The following is a 22,617-nucleotide window of genomic DNA, read 5'->3' as shown; positions in this document are numbered from 1 at the left end:
TACATAGTTCTCGAACCCGTAGGGTCCGCACACTTAACGTTCGATGATGATCGGTATGATGAGTTTATGTGTTTTGATATACCAAAGGTAGTTCGGAGTCCCGGATGTGATCACGGACATGTCGAGGAGTCTCGAAATGGTCGAGACATAAATATTGATATATTGGATGGTGTTATTCGGACACGGATGAGTTCTGGGGTCACCAGATAAATATCGGAGTGCCGGGGGTTATCGGAAACCCTGGGGGAACTAATGGTCCAACATGGGCCTTGTGAGAGAGAGAAAGAGGAGAGGGACCTAGGGCTGGCCGCCCCCTCAGCAGTCCGAATTGGACTAGGAGGGGGCGGCGCCCCCTCCCTTTCCTTCTCCCTTTCTCCCTCTCCTTCCTTCCCCTCTCTTCCCTTGTTGGAAATCTACTAGGAATAGGAATTCTACTTGGGAGCACGCCCCATGAGGGCCGGCCGGCCTCCCCCCTTGCTCCTTTATATACGGGGGCAGGGGGCACCCTAGAATACACAAGTTGACAGTTGTCTTAGCCGTGTGCGGTGCCCCCTCCATAGATTTCCACCTCGGTCATATCGTTGTAGTGCTTAGGCGAAGCCCTGCGTCGGTAACTTCATCATCACCGTCATCACGCCATCGTGCTGACGAAATTCTCCCTCGGCCTCAACTGGATCAAGAGTACGAGGGACGTCACCAAGCTAAACGTGTGCAGATCGCGGAGGTGTCATGCGTTCGGTACTTGATCGGTTGGATCGTGAAGACATTCGACTACATCTAATGCTTCCGCTTTCCGTCTACAAGGGTACGTGGACACACTCTCCCCTCTCATTGCTATGCATATCCTAGATAGATCTTGCGTGATCGTAGGAATTTTTTTGAAATACTGCATTCCCCAACAATAGTATTATATGAGTTATGTGATTTGGTGATCGAATGTTGTTCGGAGTCCCTTATGAGATCACAGACATGATGAGGAGTCTTGAAATGGTTGAGAGGTAAAGATTGATATATAGGGTGATGGTATTCGGACACCAGAAGTGTTCCGGAGGGTACGGGTACTTATCGGGTCACCGGAAAGGAGTTTTGGGCACCTCCGGCAAAGATATGGGCCTTATGGCCAAGTGAGGGAACACACCAGCGCTGGTGCGCCCCTATAGAGGCCAGCCCTATGAGGAGGAGAAGGAAAGAGGGGGGCAAGGAAAGTGTGGATTAGGATTCCTACTTCCTTCCCTCTCCCCCCTTCTTTCCTTCCCCCTCGGTTATATATGGTAGGGGGCACGGGCGGCTTGGGAGGGACTCCAAGTAGGATTCCTCCTACTTTGGCGTCTATTATGACCGCTCCTCCCTCCCTCCCACCTATATATATGAGGAGGGGGGCACCTAGCACAGACAACATCAATTGTTAGCCATGTGCTGTGCCCCCTCCACAGTTTACACTCCCGATCATATTCTCGCGGTGCTTAGGCGAAGCCCTGCACCGATCACTTCACCATCACCGTCATCACGCCATCGTGTTGACGGAACTCATCTACTTCCTCGACACCTTGCTAGATCAAGAAGGCGAGGGACGTCACCAATCTAAATGTGTGGAGGTGCTATATGTTCGGTGCTTGATCGGTCGGAGCTAGAAGAAATTCGACTACATCAACCGCGTTGTCAAATGCTTCCGCTTTCGGTCTACGAGGGTATGTGGACACAATCTCCCAATCTTGTTGCTATGAATCTCCTAGATAGATCTTGTGTGAGTGTAGGAAAATTTTGAAATTTCATGCTACATTTCCCGACAGTGGCATCCGAGCCAGGTCCATGCGTAGATGATATGCATGAGTAGACCACAAAGAGTTGTGGGCGGTGTTGGGGGTATTACTACTGGGCGTAAACCGGCCAGGAGTAGCTGGATTAACTTCATGAAGTTTAGAAGCCCATGAAGACGTGAAGATGATAGCGCTTTGCGAAGGCCCAAGGCCTAGAAGTGAGTTAAGACCTGTAGATGTAAACAATCTTAATCATATAACTTGCTTTGTAAGATAGGAAGTGTAGAGAACGAACCGGCGACGTTTATGATCCGGCTTTGGGACTCTGTAAACCGACGGGCGCCACCCATGTATATAAGGGGACGACCCGGCAGCGGTTCAAGGCACAGACAACAACTCGAGAGCCAGACAAAGCGGATTCGCTCCCTGGCCTTCGAAACCCTAGCAATACAAATCACAACTAGACATAGGCTTTTACCTTCCTCGAAGGGGCCGAACTAGTATAAAACTCCCCGTGTCCCCTTGTCTGGTTTAACCCCTTTAAGCTAACCCATTGTGATGGCTCCATGACTAAGTCCTTTCACAAGGACATCTGCCATGACAAACGCACAATAGTTGGCACCCACCGTGGGGCTATCGCATGATGGTTTCGAGTTCTTGAAGGGCAGCTTTGATGGACTCAAGGGATACGCTGTGGGCCGGATGACGAAGAGTCGTCGCGGCAAGCTCTACATCGACAACGCGGGATGGGATCCCGAGGCCAATTCAATTGAGTATTGGTACCAGGTCCCCTTTGGTGGGATTCACGTCTTCATCGACAAGATTGGCGAACCGGCCCCTGAGCCGGACACCTGCACCGACATCATCGAAATGGCTCAGCGTACAAGTTCTTCGCCGGTTCAGCCCGTGATGAAACACGTCTTCGTAGGTGCTATCCATGGAGCAGAATACGAGGATGGACCGGCGTCCGATGGAGAAATTGTTATCTGTTCCGACGATGAGTCTTCTTGAGAAACTGAATCGCTCTATCAGTTACAAGATGGCCGGATTGGTGGGGGATCCGAGGGCAACAGTATTCCGGACCTCCCTGACCTGCCAAACCGGGCCGCTATCTTCACGGCCAGTACACAGTCAGCGCCTCACTCATCAACTGCTGCAGCAATGCTCTCCGGTTCAACAACGGCCACACCAGCGGGGGCAGGAAGCTCTGCGCCGCCTCCAGCTCAAGTCCTATCTGACTTGTTTGACGCTTTGGCAGCATTGATGGCCGCAGAGGTGGATGCAGCAGCCAGGGATCAACACAACGCGGAGATTGCAAAGGTAAAGGATCAGATAGCCCAGGCTAAAGCGGACCTAGCGGCGGAGAATGCTAGGATGGCTACAGAACGGGCTGAATTGGAAGCACGGGCCTACCGGATTAGGCTAGATCAGAACACTTCCGAAGAAGTCCTGAGAAGAAGGTACAGATCGCATCTCCCGTCGGGCTATGAGCCGTGAAATCTCTTCAACACACCAGGAGTAGGAGCTAGTCACCAGCCGGTACTAAACCGGGCGGAGGCACCAGGAACGGGGGCGCCGGTTCAACCGCGCATGATGGACCCAACTCATCAAAACAACATTGTGCCACAACATGTACCGACACCTCCCAGGCATTATTCCAACCCGTTGGATAATATTGTGGCTGCCGCTTCACGCCTGACAGCCCTCCCAACTGACGGCAAATCACCAGTTGCGATTGAGACACGTCGGGCTAGAGACCTCCTTCAAACAGCGCTAAACCAGCAGCAGGCATACTCACACAGTCGGGAGAGGATTCATTCTACTTCCCGTCCAAGCCGGAGCTACAGCAGACACGTGGAGGATGAACCGGCTGTATCAAGCAGCGCACGTCGCCGTAACTCGCCGCGAGGGCACAACCCGGTAGGGGGAGGTGCTAATGCACAAGATGTGGTGGATCATGGACGCGCGCGTCAGGAGGCCGAGTTAGCAACTCGACACGGAGCGTGTCAACATACTCCGGTTCACCCTACCGCTTCAATAGAACCAGGGGTGGTCTTCAGTTCCTTAGGGGTGCCGTGCCTCACCCCCTCTTTGCGTAATGTGAGACTGCCCAAGGATTTCAAAGGACCTCGTAAAGTGCCCAATTACACAGCCGATTTGCAACCAGAGGCATGGGTTGAAAGTTACGAGATGGCAATGGAGATGCTGGACGTGGACGAAGCGGTATGTGCCAAATACTTCACCATGATGTTGGAGGGAACAGCTCATACTTGGTTAAAGAGCTTACGAGTTAATTCTGTCGGATCATGGACCGATTTGTAGCACCGGTTTATCCAGAACTTCAAGGATACTTGTAAGCAACCGATGTCAATCGTGGATCTGGCCGCTTGTGTCCAAGAGGAAGGGGAGTCCACGACCCATTGGGTCAAGTGGGTCTCAGCAATTTTGCACTCATCGGATCGTATCAATGCAGATACCGCAGTACTAACATTGGAGGGCAATTGCCATTTTCTGCCGCTCAAACAGAAGTTAGGAAGGATTAAGCGTCACTGCAATGATATGTCAATGCTCATGGTCGCTTTGGTTAAATACGCCGATTCAGATAATACCAAGGACCCAGATTCATAGGAGGGCAAACCGGGGAAAGGGAAGAAGAATGGCAACGCCAAGGGTCAGCAGCATAATCCGGCAGGCCATGGGAACAGTGGTAAGCGCATGGCCGACAGCAGCTTGGACTTTGTAGCTAACACCAATGCCCAGGAGAATGGCCAGCACCGAAAGGGCAAGCAGCCCCAGAGGGGCGGAGGTTCAGGCCCCAATTTGGAATGCCTGTTAAATCAACCCTGTCCAAAGCATGGATCAAAGGAGAAGCCCGCATCGCATCTTTGGAAGGACTGTTATATCATGCAGGATTTCAAGAACTCTAATATGTTCCAGTATGATAATGGCCCGCCCGGCGGTTCAGGAGGTGGTTACCACGGGCCGGGTTACGGAGGTGGCCGTTCCGGTTTAGGGTTTCAAGGCAACCAAACCGGACACATCAATCAAGGGCACCAAGGCAACCAGGGAAGTTACAACCATCAGGGGAACCAGCAGCAGTAGCAGTCGGGTTACCAGAGCAATCCCAAGCAGCTAAATAGCGGGCAATATCATGTCTTCACTACTAGTTTGTGTAAGCGTGGTCAGAAGCTTCACAAGAGGGCAGTAAACTCTGTTGAACCGGCAGTGCCTCAGTATTTGCGCTGGTCTGAGCAACCCATTTTGTGGAGTAGAGAGGATCACCCACCCCGGGTTGACAATCCGGGTCACTTGGCCCTGGTGGTGGTCCCTCAAGTTGGGGGGTACAAGTTCACCAAAGTGCTCATGGATGGGGGAAGTAGTATCAATATCCTATATTATGATACATTCCGCCATATGGGGTTGACAGATAAGAATCTTAAACCGTCAAATACCTTTTTCATGGTGTGGTGCCTGGTAAATCTGCATATCCGGTAGGCAAGATAGCCTTGGAGATGGCTTTTGGAGATGACTATGATTCAAGGTCAGAAACATTGACTTTTGAGGTGGTAAAAATCAAAAGCCCATATCATGCCCTGTTTAGGTGGCCGGCTTATGCTAAGTTCATGGCAAGGCCGTGTTATGTTTATCTACAACTTAAAATGCCAGGTCATAAGGGGACTATCACAGTACATGGAAACAAAAAGATCGCTTTGGAGTGTGAGGAAGGCGATGCGGCTTATCCTAAGTCGGTTTGTGCCACGGAGGAGTTGAAACTCTATAAGGAGCAAGTTGATCCGGCAGATATGACCTCTTTGAAAAAGCCGACTACGGAACATGATCCGGTGTTGAAGTTCAAATAGGCTACAGACACTAAGATGATTGTTTTTGTTCCTGGCGACTCATCCAAGCAATTCAGCATCAGCGCTAACCTGGATCCCAAATAGGAAAGCGCGCTCATCGAGTTCATCCGTGAGAACCGGGACATCTTTGCATGGAAACCTTCTGACATGCTAGGTGTACCGAGAGAACTCGCTGAGCAGAGACTTAACATCGATTCTAAGTTTAAACCGGTCCGACAGTTTCTCCACCGCTTCAATGAAGAAAGGCATAAGGCTATCGGTGAAGAGGTAGCTCGGTTGTTGGTCGCGGGGTTTATCGTGGAAGTCTTTCATCCAGAGTGGTTGGCTAATCCGGTGTTGGTTCTTAAGAAAAATGGCACTTGGCGTATGTGTGTGGATTACACAGATTTAAACAAGGCTTGCCCTGCAGACCCCTTTGCCCTCCCTCGCATTGATCAGATAATTGATGCTACGGCAGGTTGTGACCGTTTGTGTTTTCTGCATGCTTATTTTGGTTATCATTAGATCAAAATGGTGGTAAAGGACTAGGAGAAGATAGCTTTCATAACTCCCTTTGGAGCTTTCTGCTATGTCTCCATGCCCTTTGGACTCAAGAGTGCCCAGGCAACTTATTAGCGATGTGTTCAAAATTGCCTTCATAAGCAGATTGGGCGCAATGTTCATGCATATGTGGATGATATTGTGATAAAGTCCAGAAAGGAGGAAACATTGATAGATGATTTGAGAGAAACCTTTGACAACCTTCGGGTTTACAAGATGATGCTCAATCCGGAGAAGTGTATCTTTGGTGTCCCGACAGGCAAGCTCTTGGGCTTTTTGGTGTCAAACAGAGGCATCGAGGCTAATCCGGAAAAAAATTCAGCGATCACATCTTTGGCTAAACCGGCGTGTATCAGTGACGTTCAACGTCTGGCCGGCCGGATTATAGCTTTGAGCCGTTTTATCAGTCGTCTCGGGGAGAAGGCCATCCCTTTATACCAGATGCTCAAGAAAACAGATAACTTTGTCTGGAGCGAGGCAGCTAATAAAGCATTCGAGGATCTGAAGAGGCAGTTAGCTGAACCGCCCATGCTCACAACACCGATCGATAAGGAGCCGTTGTCGCTATATGTGGCTGCTAATGCCCGAGCTGTTAGCATGGCTATCATGGTGGAGCGCACGGAAGTTGGTAAGGAATATCCGGTTCAACGACCGGCTTATTATATCAGTGAGGTGCTCAATGAGTCAAAGCAGAGGTATCCACATTGGCAGAAGCTGGTGTATGGAGTGTTTATGGCAAGCCGGAAGCTTAAACACTATTTTCAGGGCCATCCCATCATAGTGGTCAGTTCAGCCCCTCTAGGAGATATCATTCAAAACAGAGAAGCAACTGGCCGGACTGCTAAGTGGGCTATCGAGCTTGGACCTCATGGACTCAAATACATACCCCGCACAGCGATCAAATCCTAGGCACTCGTAGACTTCATCAATGATTGTACGGAGTTACAAGCACCTGAAGAGAAACCAGATAATACATATTGGACTATTCATTTTGATGGGTCCAAACAGTTGGAGGGCTCGGGGGCTGGAGTCATACTAACTTCCCCACGAGGTGATAAGTTTTGTTATGTCCTCCGTTTAATGTTCCCTTGTAGTAACAATGCAGCTGAATATGAGGCTTTGCTCCACAGTCTTCAGATGGCTAAGGATATGAACTTAAGCCAGGTTAAGTGCTTCGGGATTCAGATCTGGTGGCTAAACAGGTGTCTGGCACTTCGGATTCTAAAGACCCACTCATGGCTACATATCGGCGAGAGGTGGACACAGTGGCTGGTCACTTCAAGGGTTATCAGGTGGACCATATAGACCGGCGAAAGAATGAAGCGGCGGACACTTTAAGTCGTCTTGGTTCTCAGTGTAAACCGGTTCCGCCAAATGTCTTTCTTGACGTACTGCATAATCCATCAGTCAAGGTACCAACCGAAGAAGAGTTGGCTATTCCGGATCCGAAGGCTCAATTGGTGGCAGCTCTACACGTCATACCAGATTACACAATCCCATATCTGGCTTACATGAACCGGGGCGAGTTACCAGACGATGAAACGTTGGCTCGACAGATAATCCGGCGTTCCAAGTCCATGACCATACTCAACAGGGAGTTACATCATTACAGCATTTGAGGAGAAATTCAGCGTTGTGTTTCTCCTCAAGAGGGTTTTGAGATTTTGCGAGAAATTCATGAAGGAGATTGCGGTCACCACGCCGGTTCAAAATCTTTGGTGGCTAAAGCTTTTCGTCACGGTTTTTACTGGTTGACAGCGCATGCTGATGCGGAGGATTTAGTCAAGAGATGTGACGGTTGTCAAAAATTTGCCCGCCGTGCGAACATTCCGGCTCAAGAGCTGAGGATGATTCCAATAACTTGGCTGTTTGTGACTTGGGGGCTTGATATGGTTGGACCCTTCAAGCGATCCAAGGACAAAAAGACCCACCTGTTAGTAGCAGTTGATGAATTTACCAAATGGGTGGAGGCAGAACCAGTCAGTAAGTGTGATGCGGCCACGGCGGTTAAGTTCATCAAAAAGGTGATATTCCGGTTTGGATTTCCACACAGTATTATAACTGATAATGGTACTAACCTATCAAAAGGGGAGATGGCATTAGTAGCTCACCCCCAGTCTAATGGTCAAGCGGAAAGGGCAAATCAAAAATTCTACGAGGTATCAAACCTAGGCTTATGGTTCCTTTAAAGCGGACACCGAGTTGTTGGGTTGAGGAGCTACCTTCTGTGTTATGGAGCATCAACACCACACCCAATAGGTCTATGGGTTACACACCTTTCTTCATGGTTTATGGAGCGGAGGGAGTTCTTCCTAGTGACATCCGTCACGACTCGCCCCGTGTGACAGCCTACATTGAAGCTGATAATGAGAAGGCACGTCAAGATTCCCTGGACCTGTTGGATGAAGAGCGTGATCTTGCAGCAGCACGTTCGGTGATTTATCAACAAGATCTTCGACGTTATCACAGCCGCCGGGTTAAGACTAGAACCTTTCAAGAAGGCGATTTGGTGCTCCGGCTCATCCAGGATCAGACTGATATGCACAAGCTATCCCCACCTTGGGAAGGACCCTTTGTGGTCAGCAAGAATCTACACAATGGGTCTTACTACCTCATTTATGTTCGAGAGCACAAAGACTCACGTAAATCGGAGGAGACCAAGTGGCCATGGAACATAGCTCTTCTTAGGCCTTACTATACTTGAAGCCATAGGCTCTTCATATGTACATATTTATGACGATGTATATATCATATAATAAATCGGAGCCTCCATAACAGTGGGGTATCTATTCTTTTTACAACCTGTGTGTGCTTACAAGAGTTTACTGACAAAGTAGAGTTTTTTGTTAATCCGGTCTCAGCAGCTGCACGGATATAAAGAAAATCACTAGGGGCTTGGTCATACCTGAACCGTAGCTACACCTCTTGATCGGTTTGACACCACGAAGGGATATCACTAGGGGGCTTGGTTGTTATCACACCATAGCTACACCTCTTGATAGGCGTTTAAGCCACAAAAGAAAAATATGTAGAGCCAAAGAGAGTGTTGTACAAAGCACAGCCTCAAACATGGGCACACACTAAGCACAGCTCACAAAGTTACTTGGGGCCTCTTTTTGCAAAGCAACAAAGAGTTGGAAGGACACTTGTAATTGGCTAGCAAGCCACGGCTTGGAAGCCTGGTGTATTCACCTAAAACCCCGGGTTAACCTGCCTTCATCAAGTAAGCCACTCCTGTCCAGGTAATCCTGGTATGACCCGCCGAATGTTTGACAAGTCAATCTTTTACAGACCCTGAACTTGTCAAAGTTAAAACGACGATTGGTTAATTGCAGGCCCATCTTAAAAGGCTTTGTTAAATGGTTTAACTCAGAGGCCTGGCAGCCCATGAAAAGCCTCGATTTGGAGCCTGGAAGCTCATAAAAAGCCTTGCATATTTCCTTTTTGAGGTTTATTTGTTGAGATTCATAAGTGTCTTTTGATAACCCGGCGTCCTTGACCCGGCTTGCCTTTTAACTACAAGTTGTCAGTGCATGATCAGTTATAAACCGGTGTTCATTGTCCCGGTCTGGTTTGACTAAATCACCAGTGTTATAAAGAAAACCTGGTGATTGTTATGTCCCAGTACGGTTTATTATCATAATCTGTATTGGTGTTAGCACCTTTACCAAAACAAGTTGGTCAACCAATAAGGTATGTTGCACATATCACTTTTTATACAAACAACTTTGATCATTCATCTAAGTATTGTATATATATTGAGCATCATAACCCGTCTAGTGGTAAACCACTAGGACACTTTGCAAGTTTTTGTATTCAGGAACGAAACTATTCCTGAGCTATGCATAAATATATCCCAAAAGATGGAACAAGTTGTCACGAGGTATTACAAAACATGCTCGATGGCATGGCAGATAACGGAGTTTTGGCTATCCTATTACAAGAAGCTTTCAAAGCGGCTCCAATTGCATAATTGTTTTTCAAAGTATCGGCACACAGTAGCCAGTAAACCGGTGACCGGTTTCAGACGCTTCGTCTGGACGGTTTGATGGTTGAGGGTCAGTTGGTGTGGGCACTTCTTCATCCCTCCCCAAACACTGGAAATCAACCGTTGACCAATCAATTCCAGTTAAAGCTTGAAACACTGCCTCTTCATGGATAAGATTGGATGGATTAATATCAGGAGCATAAGTGTGCTTATGAATCGGAGGCACAAGTGCTTCAACTTCAAGGATTTCCGCAGGCTGTCTTTTCCCTTCAGCGTCATAAGCCGGTTGAAAATGGGACAAGTCTGTGTCTTCAGCCAGCTTGCTGGCTATTGGCCGCATCTCTTTGGTCAGCCGCCAGAGGTCATCATTGTCGAAGTCTGAACTGTCCTCCTTCACGCCTGGATATCCTTTAATGATGTCCGCCGCTTCAAGGTCTGGAATCCAGGCTTTGGCTCGAATAAGTGCGGTTAAAGATCCTGCTCTAGCAGCTGCCTTCTTCAACTCGGCAATCCGGGCTGGTAACGTGGCCAGCTTCTCAAGTGTTTCTTTTATCAAGGTTGGGGCCGGTTTGTTGTAAGCCCCTGTGCAGATAGCCCGCTGAGATCCAGAGTACAACTGTTTGATCAAAGTATATGCCGCTTTGAGCGTCATGCGCATGTCTGTACCAAGATGAGCAATCCGGGTGCTTGTCACGGTTTAACATCAGCAGTCTGATCAATGATAAGATTCCATGAGTTGCACCAAATATATAAAGGATATACTTACCAAAGATAGCAGAAGTCATAGTGTTAATTTACCGTTTCAAACCAGATAGTTCTTCCACAACTGGTTTCAGGGCAGCCTTGGCGTCTTCAGCACTTTTTATTAAACTGGATTTTTTGATTTCCCAATCAGCACGGTCCTTGTTGAAAGATTCTTTCAGTTTTTCCATTGCGGCCAGGGCTTTGGTCAGCTCCTCTTTGGCTTTGGCAGCTTCTTCTTGTTGTGACTTCACATTCTCTTGCAAGTCAGCATTTCGGGCGTCTCTATTCCTCAGATCAGCCTGCAACATTGAAGATATATCAAACAACAGGATATATATGTTCTAAGTACAAAGCGTATAACAAGTTATGCACTTCATACTTGGGGGCTAATGCCTATTTGCTCTAAAGTACTACATTTTATACAAGTCTCCAGAACAATACAAGCATTATCCTGGACACTTGGGGGCTAATGTATGTCTGTTCTAAAACGGATGCATGGACTAAAACCCGGATTAACTTGCCAAGTTAAACCGGCCTTTGGGGGCTATGCTGCGGAAGCTATCTAATTGTTTAAAGATATAGAGACCTGACATTTTGAGGATCAATGATGAGAAACTTAAAATGCTACACAGACCCGGTTTATGATTAACATCATAAAATGGCCCTTGGGGGCTGCTTGCTAGTATTTCAACTTTGAATTAACAAACAAAGGGAGATGAAAATACCTCATATCGCTCTTTCATCAAATTCACCAAACCGGATTCATAGTCCCGGTTTGAGTGCAAGCGGTTCAAGAAGCCAGAGTGAAGCTCTTCAGCGTTGAGATGAGCATAACTTGCTAAATCACTACTCCATTTGCCTTTTTCCCTAGCAGCCCGCTCTTCTTTGGCACTATGTTGAGCTAAGGCTACGGGATGGCCAGGAGAGCTGTGGCCCATTCCAGTAATAATAACGTCATATCCTTGGCCTTCAGTGTTTTTGGCTGGTGATAATGGGGTCTCAACATCTCTCACCGGACTAGCCCGATTTGGCTCTGCCGGTTCGGTGTCAGGCGTGGCAGGCTCAGCATCTGTTGGTTCATCAGTGTTTTGTCCTTGAAGGGGCGGTTCATCAGAGCTGGCTTCAGGATGAGGGCCCTCCGGTTCACAAGTTTGTTCCGGTTCACCTCTTGGTTCTTCTTCTTCAGTGGCTGGGTCTTTGGGTGGATTGTTGACCCGAGCTTTCTTGCTGGGTCTGGCTTTGGCTCTACAAACAAAATTAAAAAGAGGGTTAACATTTTATTCCAGATTTACAATGCATTGAGATGAAAGGTTACAAAGCTTACCGAGCCACAGTTTTCAAAGGGGGGAGTTGAGTTGCTGTCGATTCACCAGAAGATGAGGGAGGTGTCACCTGATAATTTGAATCAGACAGATTAAGAGGTTGTTTGAAATAACCTTCCTTGGGGTAAGAATTGTCAGGAGTAGGAGAGACCTCAGACCGGCGCTTTCGAACCGGGGTGTCAGGTAAACCGGTTGAAGTAACCTGTTGGCCATTGTGCCGGGTTGTCCGACGAGCTTCATGTTGCTGAGTCTTCAAAATAAATGTTGGATCCAAATGAGCAAGAGGATGAGAAAAGCTTACTTTCCGGACTGCTTGACGGGTTTTTGTGTTGGCTTAGAGTCTGAACCGGAGGAAAGGGTAATTACCTCTACATCATCAGCTTAACTGCCTTCTGCGTCCTCCCGAGGAAGATCATTGTTAATGAGATGCATGAAAAGGGAGCCAAGTGAGTCAAGTTCTACCTCAACTTCCGGATCATCAGCATCATCATCAAGTTCCATGTTAATCCGGTCAGCCGTTTTCCGTTTTTATGTACGTTTGACGACTTTGGTTTTGGGGCGAGAAGGTTTGACCGCTTTATCCCCAGTTGGCTTTACTGCTTTTTCTATGAATTTCCGTTTCCATAAGGGATCATCACCCTGTACATACATACGCAGAAGAAGGATTACAAGTTGAACAAATTAAAGATATCAAGGATGAAAAGGAAGTATAGTACTTACAGCAGGCGGTCTGTTCTTAGTATAGAAGGGGTTCAGTCTGGTTTGACTACAGACTAGTTCCGATTCATTCAAACTCTTCTTTACACCTTCCGTGGCTTCTTCATTAGTTATTTGAATGTTGCAATGGCGTTGAGGGTCTTCAACCTCGCCAGTGTACTCACACATTAAACCGGGACGCCGGCTTAGCGGCAAGATGCTCCAAGATATCCAACAGCGCACGAAATCAACACCTGTTAAATCGTTGGCCATGAAAGCCCGGAGTTTGGCGAGTTGAGGGGCATATTTCGCCCTTTCTGCAGAGCTTAAGCATTGTGGCATTGGATGGGTGTTGGAAAGCCGGTGATCACGAAAGCCTGGGAGGGGATTCTCATCTTCAGGGGACGTATCTCGGCAGTAAAACCAAGTCTGGTTCCATTCCTTTGGATGGCTGTGCAGTTTGGCATGAGGAAATTCAACTTCTTTCCGCTTTTGAATTGAGACACCACCAAGTTCAGTGTTGGGGCCATTTACAAATTATGTGCGCCGGTTTAAGTGAAAGAAGTCCTGAAATAGCTCCGTAGTTGGTTCTTCCTGTAAGTACACTTCACAGAAGACCTGGAAGTTACATAGATTGGATACTAAGTTGGGCCCGATGTCTTGAGGATGGAGTTGGAAATTGGCAAGCACATCTCGGTAAAACTTTGACCCTGGCGGTTTGAAGCCACGGCTTATGTGGTCAACAAAGACCACCACCTCACCATGCGTTGGGGCCGGAGGATTTTTTGCTCCAGGAACTCACCATTTAATTTCAGTTTTCTTAGGCAAGGAGCCGATGCTGACCATATCATTCAATTGTTCCTCCATGACCCAGGAACGAGCCCAGTTGCAAGTGGTAAATTGCTTGGCCATTGTGGAACAAACAAGCTGGAAACAAAAGGCCGGTTTATAAATCACTCAGGATGACATACAAGATGCAATGGAGTAAAAGATATACTGATATGTGAAATTGCATAAACCGGAGATCAATGCAATAATAGATAACAAGGCAGTACCACAACATGGGTACCCAGACACTGTTAAACCGGAGTATAACTATGGAGGTAAAGGGCTCCTCCGGTTTAACAGAGGGCTAATGGTATTGATTGCTATGCAAAGTTAAACCGTCTATATTGGTGTGAGGAGTACAGATCTAAAAATACCTAAGTAAGGGGAAACAGATCTCACAGGTTTATATAAAATTTTCGGATCTAAGGGATGACAGAAACTAGAATATATTCAGGTTCAAGCTTCGGGTACTTAAATAGTTCAGCAGATTCAGATAAAGAAGTTCTTGATATAAAGAGGGAGTTTAATGAGGAGAATATGATTATGGCTACAGTCGCGCAAGAACAACAGGTCCAGCCTAGCCTCGAATGCTACAGATAAGAAAAGAGAGGAACAGCACTGAAGTTTTTCGATGAACTCTGACGAATAGTGAAACCCTAAAAAGGTAAGATCTGGGGCGGAAGTAAAAGATGTTACCGGTATCGCAAGAACGGCGGAGGGAAGCTGCGGTTTTCTGGTTCGGTCAGGGTGATGCAGCGGCTGACGGCGAGGCAGAGGCGAGGCTTGTCGATGGTGGCTGTGCTCAGGAGCAGAGACTTCGCGAGGAAGAAGAAGGGACGAAGGGGTGGCAGGAAAGAAAGGAAAAAGGGTCCCCTGCCCCTATTTATAAGGCGAAATGATACAACGGCAAGTGCGGGAATCGAGGAGCTCAAAAAATGGATAAGTAATAATGGTGTCGCCTCGATGACTGGAGATGCGTTAATGAAGGTAATCTTCAGCTTTAATGAACAGATGATGTCAGGGCGGTTTGTTAAAGGTCTGGAGCATGACGTCATGGCGGTTTACAAGATCAAGGTGAAAATGTAAAGGAGGAATCTTTTCTAAGTGATGGTGATTGACATGAACTAGTTCAAACCAATCTGGGGCCTAATGTTGGGGATATTACTACTGGGCGTAAACCGGCCAGGAGTAGCCGGATTAACTTCATGAAGATTAGAAGCCCATGAAGACGTGAAGATGATAGCGCTTTACGAAGGCTCAAGGCCCAGAAGTGAGTTAAGACCTGTAGATGTAAACCGGCTTAATCATATAACTTGCTTTGTAAGATAGGAAGTGTAGAGACCGAACCGGCGACGTTTATGATCTGGCTTCGGGACTCTGTAAACCGACGGGCGCCACCCAAGTATATAAGGGGACGACCCGGTAGCGGTTCAAGGGACAGACAACAACTCGAGAGCCAGACAAAGCGGATTCTCTCCCTGGCCTTCGAAACCCTAGCAATACCAATCCCAACTAGACGTAGGCTTTTACCTTCCTCGAAGGGGCCGAACTAGTATAAAACTCCCCGTGTCCCCTTGTCCGGTTTAACCCCTTTAAGCTAACCCGTTGCGATGGCTCCACGACTAAGTCCTTTCACAAGGACATCTGCCGTGACAAACCCACGACAGGTGGTGATCGTCATACTGCTTACCACCAATGTCTTATTTTGATTCGGCGGTATTATTAGATTAAGCGGCCCGGACCAACCTTACATGATCACGTTCATGAGACCGGTTCCACCAACATACATGCAACTAGTTTTGCATAAAGGTGGCTGGGAGGTGTATGTTTATCCTACTTTAGTTGAATCGAATTTGACAGCGGCCTGTCCTTGTTGAAGGTTAAAACAGCAAACTTGATAAATCACCGTTGTGGTTTTGATGCGTAGGTAAGAATGGTTCTTGCTAGAAGCCCGTAGCAGCCACGTAAAACTTGCAACAACAAAGTAGAGGACGTCTAACTTGTTTTTGCAGGGCATGTTGTGATGTGATATGGTCAAGACATGATGTGATATACATTATTGTAAGAGATGATCATGTTTTGTAAAAAGTTACTGGCAACCGGCAGGAGCCTTATGGTTGTCTCTTTATTGTATGAAATGCAGACGCCATGTAATTGGTTTACTTTATCAATATGCGTTAGCAATAGTTATAGAAGCAATAGTTGGCGAGATGACCACGACGCTGCGATGGAGATCAAGGTGTCGAGCCAGTGACGATGGAGAGCATGACGATGCTTTGGAGATGGAGATCAAAAGCATAAGATGATGATGGCCATATCATGTCAGATATTATGAATGCATGTGATGTTTATCTTTTATGCATCTTATTTTACTTAGTATGGTGGTAGCATTATAAGATGATCCCTTAACTAAATTTGAAGGTATAAGTGTTCTCCCTGAGTATGCACCGTTGCGACAGTTCGTCATGCCGAGACACCACGTGATGATCGGGTGTGATAGACTCTACGTTCACATACAATGGGTGCAAGACAATTTTGCACATGCGGAATAATCGTGTTAAACTTGACGAGCCTGGCATGTACATACATGGCCTCGGAACACTAGAGACCGAAAGGTCGAACATGAATCATATAGTAGATATGATCAACATAGAGATGTTCACCATTGATGACTACTCCATCTCACGTGATGATGGGACATGGTTTAGTTGATTTGTATCACGTATCATTTAGATGACTTGAGGGATGTTTATCTAAGTGGGAGTTCTTAAGTAATCTGATTAATTGAACTTAATTTATCATGAACTTAGTCTTAGTAGTTTTGCTTATCTATGTTGTAGATCAATAGCTCGCGAAATAGCTCCCTTGTATTTTTGATATGTTCCTAGAGAAAACTAAGTTGAAAGATGATAGTACCAATGATGCAGACTGGGTCTGTGATCTAAGGATTATCCTCATTGCTACACAAAAGAATTATGTCCTTGATGCACCACTAGGTGACGAACCTATTGCAGGAGCAGATGCAAACGTTATGAACGTTTTGCAAGCTCGATATGATGACTACTTGATAGTTTAGTGCGCCATGCTTTATGGCTTAGAACCGGGACCTCAAAAACGTTTTGAATGCCACAGAGCATATGAGATGTTCCAAGAGCTGAAATTGGTATTTCAGACTCATGCCCGTGTCAAGAGGTATGAGACCTCTGACAAGTACTTTGCCTACAAGATGGAGGAGAATAGCTCAACTAGTGAGCATGTGCTCAGAATGTCTGGGTACTACAATCAATTGAATCAAGTGGGAGTTAATCTTCCAGATAAGATAGTGATTGACAAAGTTCTCTAGTCATTGTCACCAAGCTACTAAACTTCATGATGAACTATAATATGCAAGGGATGACAAAAATGATTCCCGAGCTCTTCGCGTTGCTGAAATCGGCGATGGTAGAAATCAAGAAAGAGAATCAAGTGTTGATGGTTAACAAGTCCACTAATTTCAAGAAAAAGGGCAAAGGAAAGAGAGGGAACTTCAAGAAGAATGTCAAGCAAGTTGCCACTCCCGTGAAGAAGCCCAAAGCTGGACCCAAGGCTGAGATCGAGTGCTTCTACTGCAAAGGGACTGGTCACTGGAAGCAAAACTGCCCCAAATACTTGGCGGATAAGAAGGATGTGTACTTTACTAGTGTTCAAAGCAACCCCTGGGTATTTGATACCGGTTCAGTTGCTAAGATTAGTAATTCGAAACATGATTTGCTGACTGAACAGAGAATAGTTATCGGTAAAGTGACGATGTGTGTTGGAAGTGATTCCAAGGTTGATACGATCACCATCGCACACTCCCTCTACCTTCGGGATTAGTGTTGAACATAAATAAATGTTATTTGGTGTTTGTGTTGAGCATGAATATGATTAGATCATGTTTATCACAATACAGTTATTCATTTAAGTCAGAGAATAATTGTCGTTCTGATTACATGAATAAAACCTTCAATGGTCATACACCCAATGTGAATGGTTTATTGAACCCAGATCGTACTGATACACATATTCATAATATTGATGCCAAAAGATGCAAAGTTGATAATGATAGTGCAACATATTTGTAGCACTGCCTTTTAGGTCATATTGGTGTAAGGCGCATGAAGAAACTCCATGCAGATGGGCATTTGGAATCACTTGATTATGAATCATTTGATACTTGCGAACCATGCCTCATGGGCAAGATGACTAAAACTCCGTTCTCTGGAACAATGGAGCGAGCCAATGACTTATTGGAAATAATACATACCAATATATGCAGTCCAATGAGTGTTAAGGCATGCGGTGGGTATCATCATTTTCTAACCTTCACATATGATTTTAGTAGATATGGGTATATCTATTTAATAAAACACAAGTCTGAAACATTTGAAAAGTTCAAAGAATTTTAGAGTGAAGTGGAGAATCATGGTAACAAGAAAATAAAGTTTCTATGATCTGATCACGGAGGCGAATATTTGAGTTACGAGTTTGGCCTTCATTTAAAACAATGTGGAATTGTTTCACAACTCATGGCACCTGGAACACCACAGCGTAATGGTGTGTTCGAATGTCGTAACCGTAATTTATTAGATATGGTGTGATCTATGATGTCTCTTACTGATTTACCACTATCATTTTGGGGTTATGCATTAGAGACAGCTGCATTCACGTTAAATAGGGCACCGTCTAAATCCGTTGAGATGACACCGTATGAACTATGGTTTGGCAAGAAACCTAAGTTGTGTTTCTTAAAGTTTGGGATTGCGATGCTTATGTCAAAAGGCTTCAGCCTTATAAGCTCGAACCCAAATCGGAGAAGTGCGTCTTCATAGGATACCCTAAGGAAACAATTGGGTACACCTTCTTCCACAGATCATAAGGCAAAATCTGTGTTGCTAAGAATGGATCCTTTCTAGAGAAGGAGTTTCTCTCGAAAGAAGTGAGTAGGAGGAAAGTAGAACTTGATGAGGTAATTGTACCTTCTCTACAATTGGATAGTAGCACATAACAAAAGTTCCCGTGATTCCTACACCAACTAGATAGGAAGCAAATGATAATGATCATGAAACTTCAGATCAAGTTGCTACTGAACCTCGTAGGTCAACCAGAGCACGATCCGCACCAGAGTGGTACGGTAATCCTGTCCTGGAAGTCATGTTATTAGACCACGTTGAACCTATGAACTATGAAGAAGCTATGATGAGCCCAGATTCCAACAAATGGCTTGAGGCCATGAGATCTGAGATAGGATCCATGTATGAGAACAAAGTGTGGACTTTGGTGGACTTGCCCGATGATCATTGAGCCATAGATAATAAATGGATCTTCAAGAAGAAGACTGACGTTGATGGTAATGTTACTGTCTACAAAGCTCAACTTGCCGCAAATGTTTTTGACAAGTTCAAGGAGTTGACTATGATGAGACTTTCTCACCCGTAGCGATGCTTAAGTCTGTCCGAATCATGTTAGCAATTGCCGCATTTTATGATTTATGAAATCTAGAAAATGGACGTCAAAACTGCATTCCTTAATGGATTTCTTAAAGAAGAGTTGCATATGATGCAACCAGAAGGTTTTGTCGATCCTAAAGGTGCAAACAAAGTGTGCAAGCTCCAGCGATCCATCTATGGACTGGTGCAAGCATCTCGGAGTTGGAATATACGCTTTGATGAGGTGATCAAAGCATATGGTTTTATACAGACTTTCGGAGAAGCTTGTATTTACAAGAAAGTGAGTGGGAGCTCTGTTACATTTCTAATATTATATGTGGAGATGACATATTGTTGATTGGAAATGATATAGAATTTCTGGATAGCATAAAAGGATACTTGAATAAAAGTTTTTCAATGAAAGACCTCAGTGTAGCTGCTTACATATTGGTCATCAAGATCTATAGAGATAGATCAAGACGCTTGATAAGACTTTCAATGAGTACATACCTTGACAAGATTTTGAAGGACTTCAAAATGGATCAGTCAAAGAAGGAGTTCTTGCCTGTATTGTAAGGCGTGAAGTTGAGTAAAGACTCAAAACCCGACAACGACGGAAGACAAAGAGAGAATGAATGTCATTCCCTATACCTCAGCCATAGGTTCTATAAAGTATGCCATGCTGTATACCAAACCTGTTGTGCACCTTGCCATGAGTTTGGCAAGGGGGTACAATAGTGATCCAGGACAAGATCACTGGAATGCGGTCAAAATTATCCTTAGTTACCTTAAAGTGGACTAAGGAAATGTTTCTTGGTTATGGAGGTGATAAAGAGTTCGTCGTAAAGAGTTACGTCGATGCAATCTTTGACACTGATCTAGATGACTCTAAATCTCAGTCTAGATACATATTGAACCTAGGAGCAATTAGCTAGAGTAGCTCCATGCAGAGCATTGTAGACATAGAAATTTGCAAAATACATACAGATCTGAATGTGGCAGACCCATTGACTAAACTTCTCTCACAAGCAAAACATGATCACACCTTAATACTCTTTGGGTGTTAATCACATAGCGATGTGAACTAGATTATTGACTTTAGTAAACCCTTTGGGTGTTGGTCACATGGCGATGTGAACCATGGGTGTTAGTCACATAAAGATGTGAACTATTGGTGTTAAATCACATGGCAATGTGAACTAGATTATTGACTCTAGTGCAAGTGGGAGACTGAAGGAAATATGCCCTAAAGGCAATAATAAAGTTGTTATTTTATATTTCCTTATGTCATGATAAATGTTTATTATTCATGCTAGAATTTTTTTAACCGGAAACTTCATACATGTGTGAATACATAGACAAAACACCATGTCTGTTGTAAGCCTCTACTAGACTAGCTCATTAATCAAAGATGGTTAAGTTTCCTAACCATAGATATGTGTTGTCATTTAATGAATGGGTCACATCATTAGGAGAATGATGTAATAGACATGACCCATTTGTTAGCTTAGCATTATCATCATTTAGTTTTATTGCTATTGCTTTCTTCATGTCAAATACATATTCCTTTGACTATGAGATTATGCAACTCCCAGATACCGGAGGAATACCTTGTGTGCTATAAAACGTCACAACGTAACTGGGTGATTATAAAGATGCTCTACAGGTATCTCTGAAGGTGTTTGTTGGGTTGGCATAGATCGAGATTAGGATTTGTCACTCCGAGTATCGGAGAGGTATCTCTGGGCCCTCTCAGTAATGCACATCAGAAGAAGCCTTGCAAGCAAAGTAAATAATGAGTTAGTTGCAGGATGATGTATTACGAAACGAGTAAAGAGACTTGTTGGTAACGAGATTGAACTTGGTTTGTAGATACCGACGATCGAATCTCGAGCAAGTAACATACCGATGACAAAGGGAATAACGTATGTTGTCATAACGGTTCGACAGATAAAGATCTTCATAGAATATGTAGGAGCCAATATGATCATCCAGGTTCCGCTATTGGTTATTGACCGGAGAAGTGTCTTGGTCATGTCTACATAGTTCTCGAACCCGTAGGGTCCGCACGCTTAACGTTCGTTGACAATATAGTATTATATGAGTTATGTGATTTGGTGACTAAATGTTGTTCGGAGTCCCGGATGAGCTCATGGACATGACGAGGAGTCTCTAAATGGTCGAGAGGTAAAGATTGATATATAGGATGATGGTATTCGGACACCGGAAGTGTTCCGGAGTGTACCGGGTATTTATCGGGTCACCGGAAAGGAGTTTCAGGCACCTCCGGCAAAGATATGGGCCTTATGGGCCAAGTGAGGAACACACCAGCCCTGGTGCGCCCCTATAGAGGCCAGCCCTATGAGGAGGATAAGGAAAGAGGGGAGGGCAAGGAAAGTGTGGATTAGGATTCGAACTTCCTTCCGTCCCCCCCCCCTCTCTCTTTCCTTCCCCCTCGGTTATATATGGCAGGGGGCGCGCGCGGCTTGGGAGGGACATACAAATTAGCTAGAGTAGCTCCATGCAGAGTATTGTAGACACAGAATTTGCAAAATACATACGGATCTGAATGTGACAGACCCGTTGACTAAACTTTTCTCACAAGCAAAACATGATCACTCTTTGGGTGTTAATCACATAGCAATGTGAACTAGATTATTGACTCTAGTAAACCCTTTGGGTATTAGTCACATGGAGATGCGAACTAATCACATAAAGATGTGAACTATTTGTGTTAAATCACATGGCGATGTGAACTAGATTATTGACTCTAGTGCAAGTGGGAGACTGAAGGAAATATGCCCTAGAGGCAATAATAAAGTTGTTATTTATGTTTCCTTATATCATGATAAATGTTTATTATTCATGCTAGAATTGTATTAACCGCAAACTTAGTACATGTGTGAATACATAGACAAAACAGAGTGTCCCTAGTATGCCTCTACTTGACTAGCTCGTTAATCAAAGATGGTTAAGTTTCCTGAGCATAGACATGTGTTGTCATTTGATGAACGGGATCACATCATTAGAGAATGATGTGATGGATGCTACCTCTTGAGCTTGCGTTGGATTTCCCCGGAGAGGAAGGGATGCTGCTGCAGAGTAGCGTAAGTATTTCCCTCAGTTTTTGAGAACCAAGGTATCAATCCAGTAGGAGGCTACGCTCAAGTCCCTCGTACGTGCACAAAACGATAGCTACTCGCAACCAACGCGATTAGGGGTTGTCAATCCCTCCATGGTCACTTACGAGAGTGAGATCTGATAGATATAATATTTTGGTATAAAGATGCAAAGTAAAAAGTAAAAGGCAAAGTAAAAAGCAAAGCAATATTAAAGTGATGGAGATTGATATGATGAGAATAGACCCGGGGGCCATAGGTTTCACTAGTGGCTTCTCTCAAGAGCATAAGTATTTTACGGTGGGTGAACACATTA

The sequence above is a fragment of the Triticum dicoccoides genome, chromosome 5A (genome assembly GCF_002162155.2).
Source record: "Triticum dicoccoides isolate Atlit2015 ecotype Zavitan chromosome 5A, WEW_v2.0, whole genome shotgun sequence".
Taxonomy (NCBI): domain Eukaryota; kingdom Viridiplantae; phylum Streptophyta; class Magnoliopsida; order Poales; family Poaceae; genus Triticum; species Triticum dicoccoides.
The sequence above is the reverse complement of the archived record's forward strand: the minus strand, read 5'-3'. Positions refer to the sequence as shown.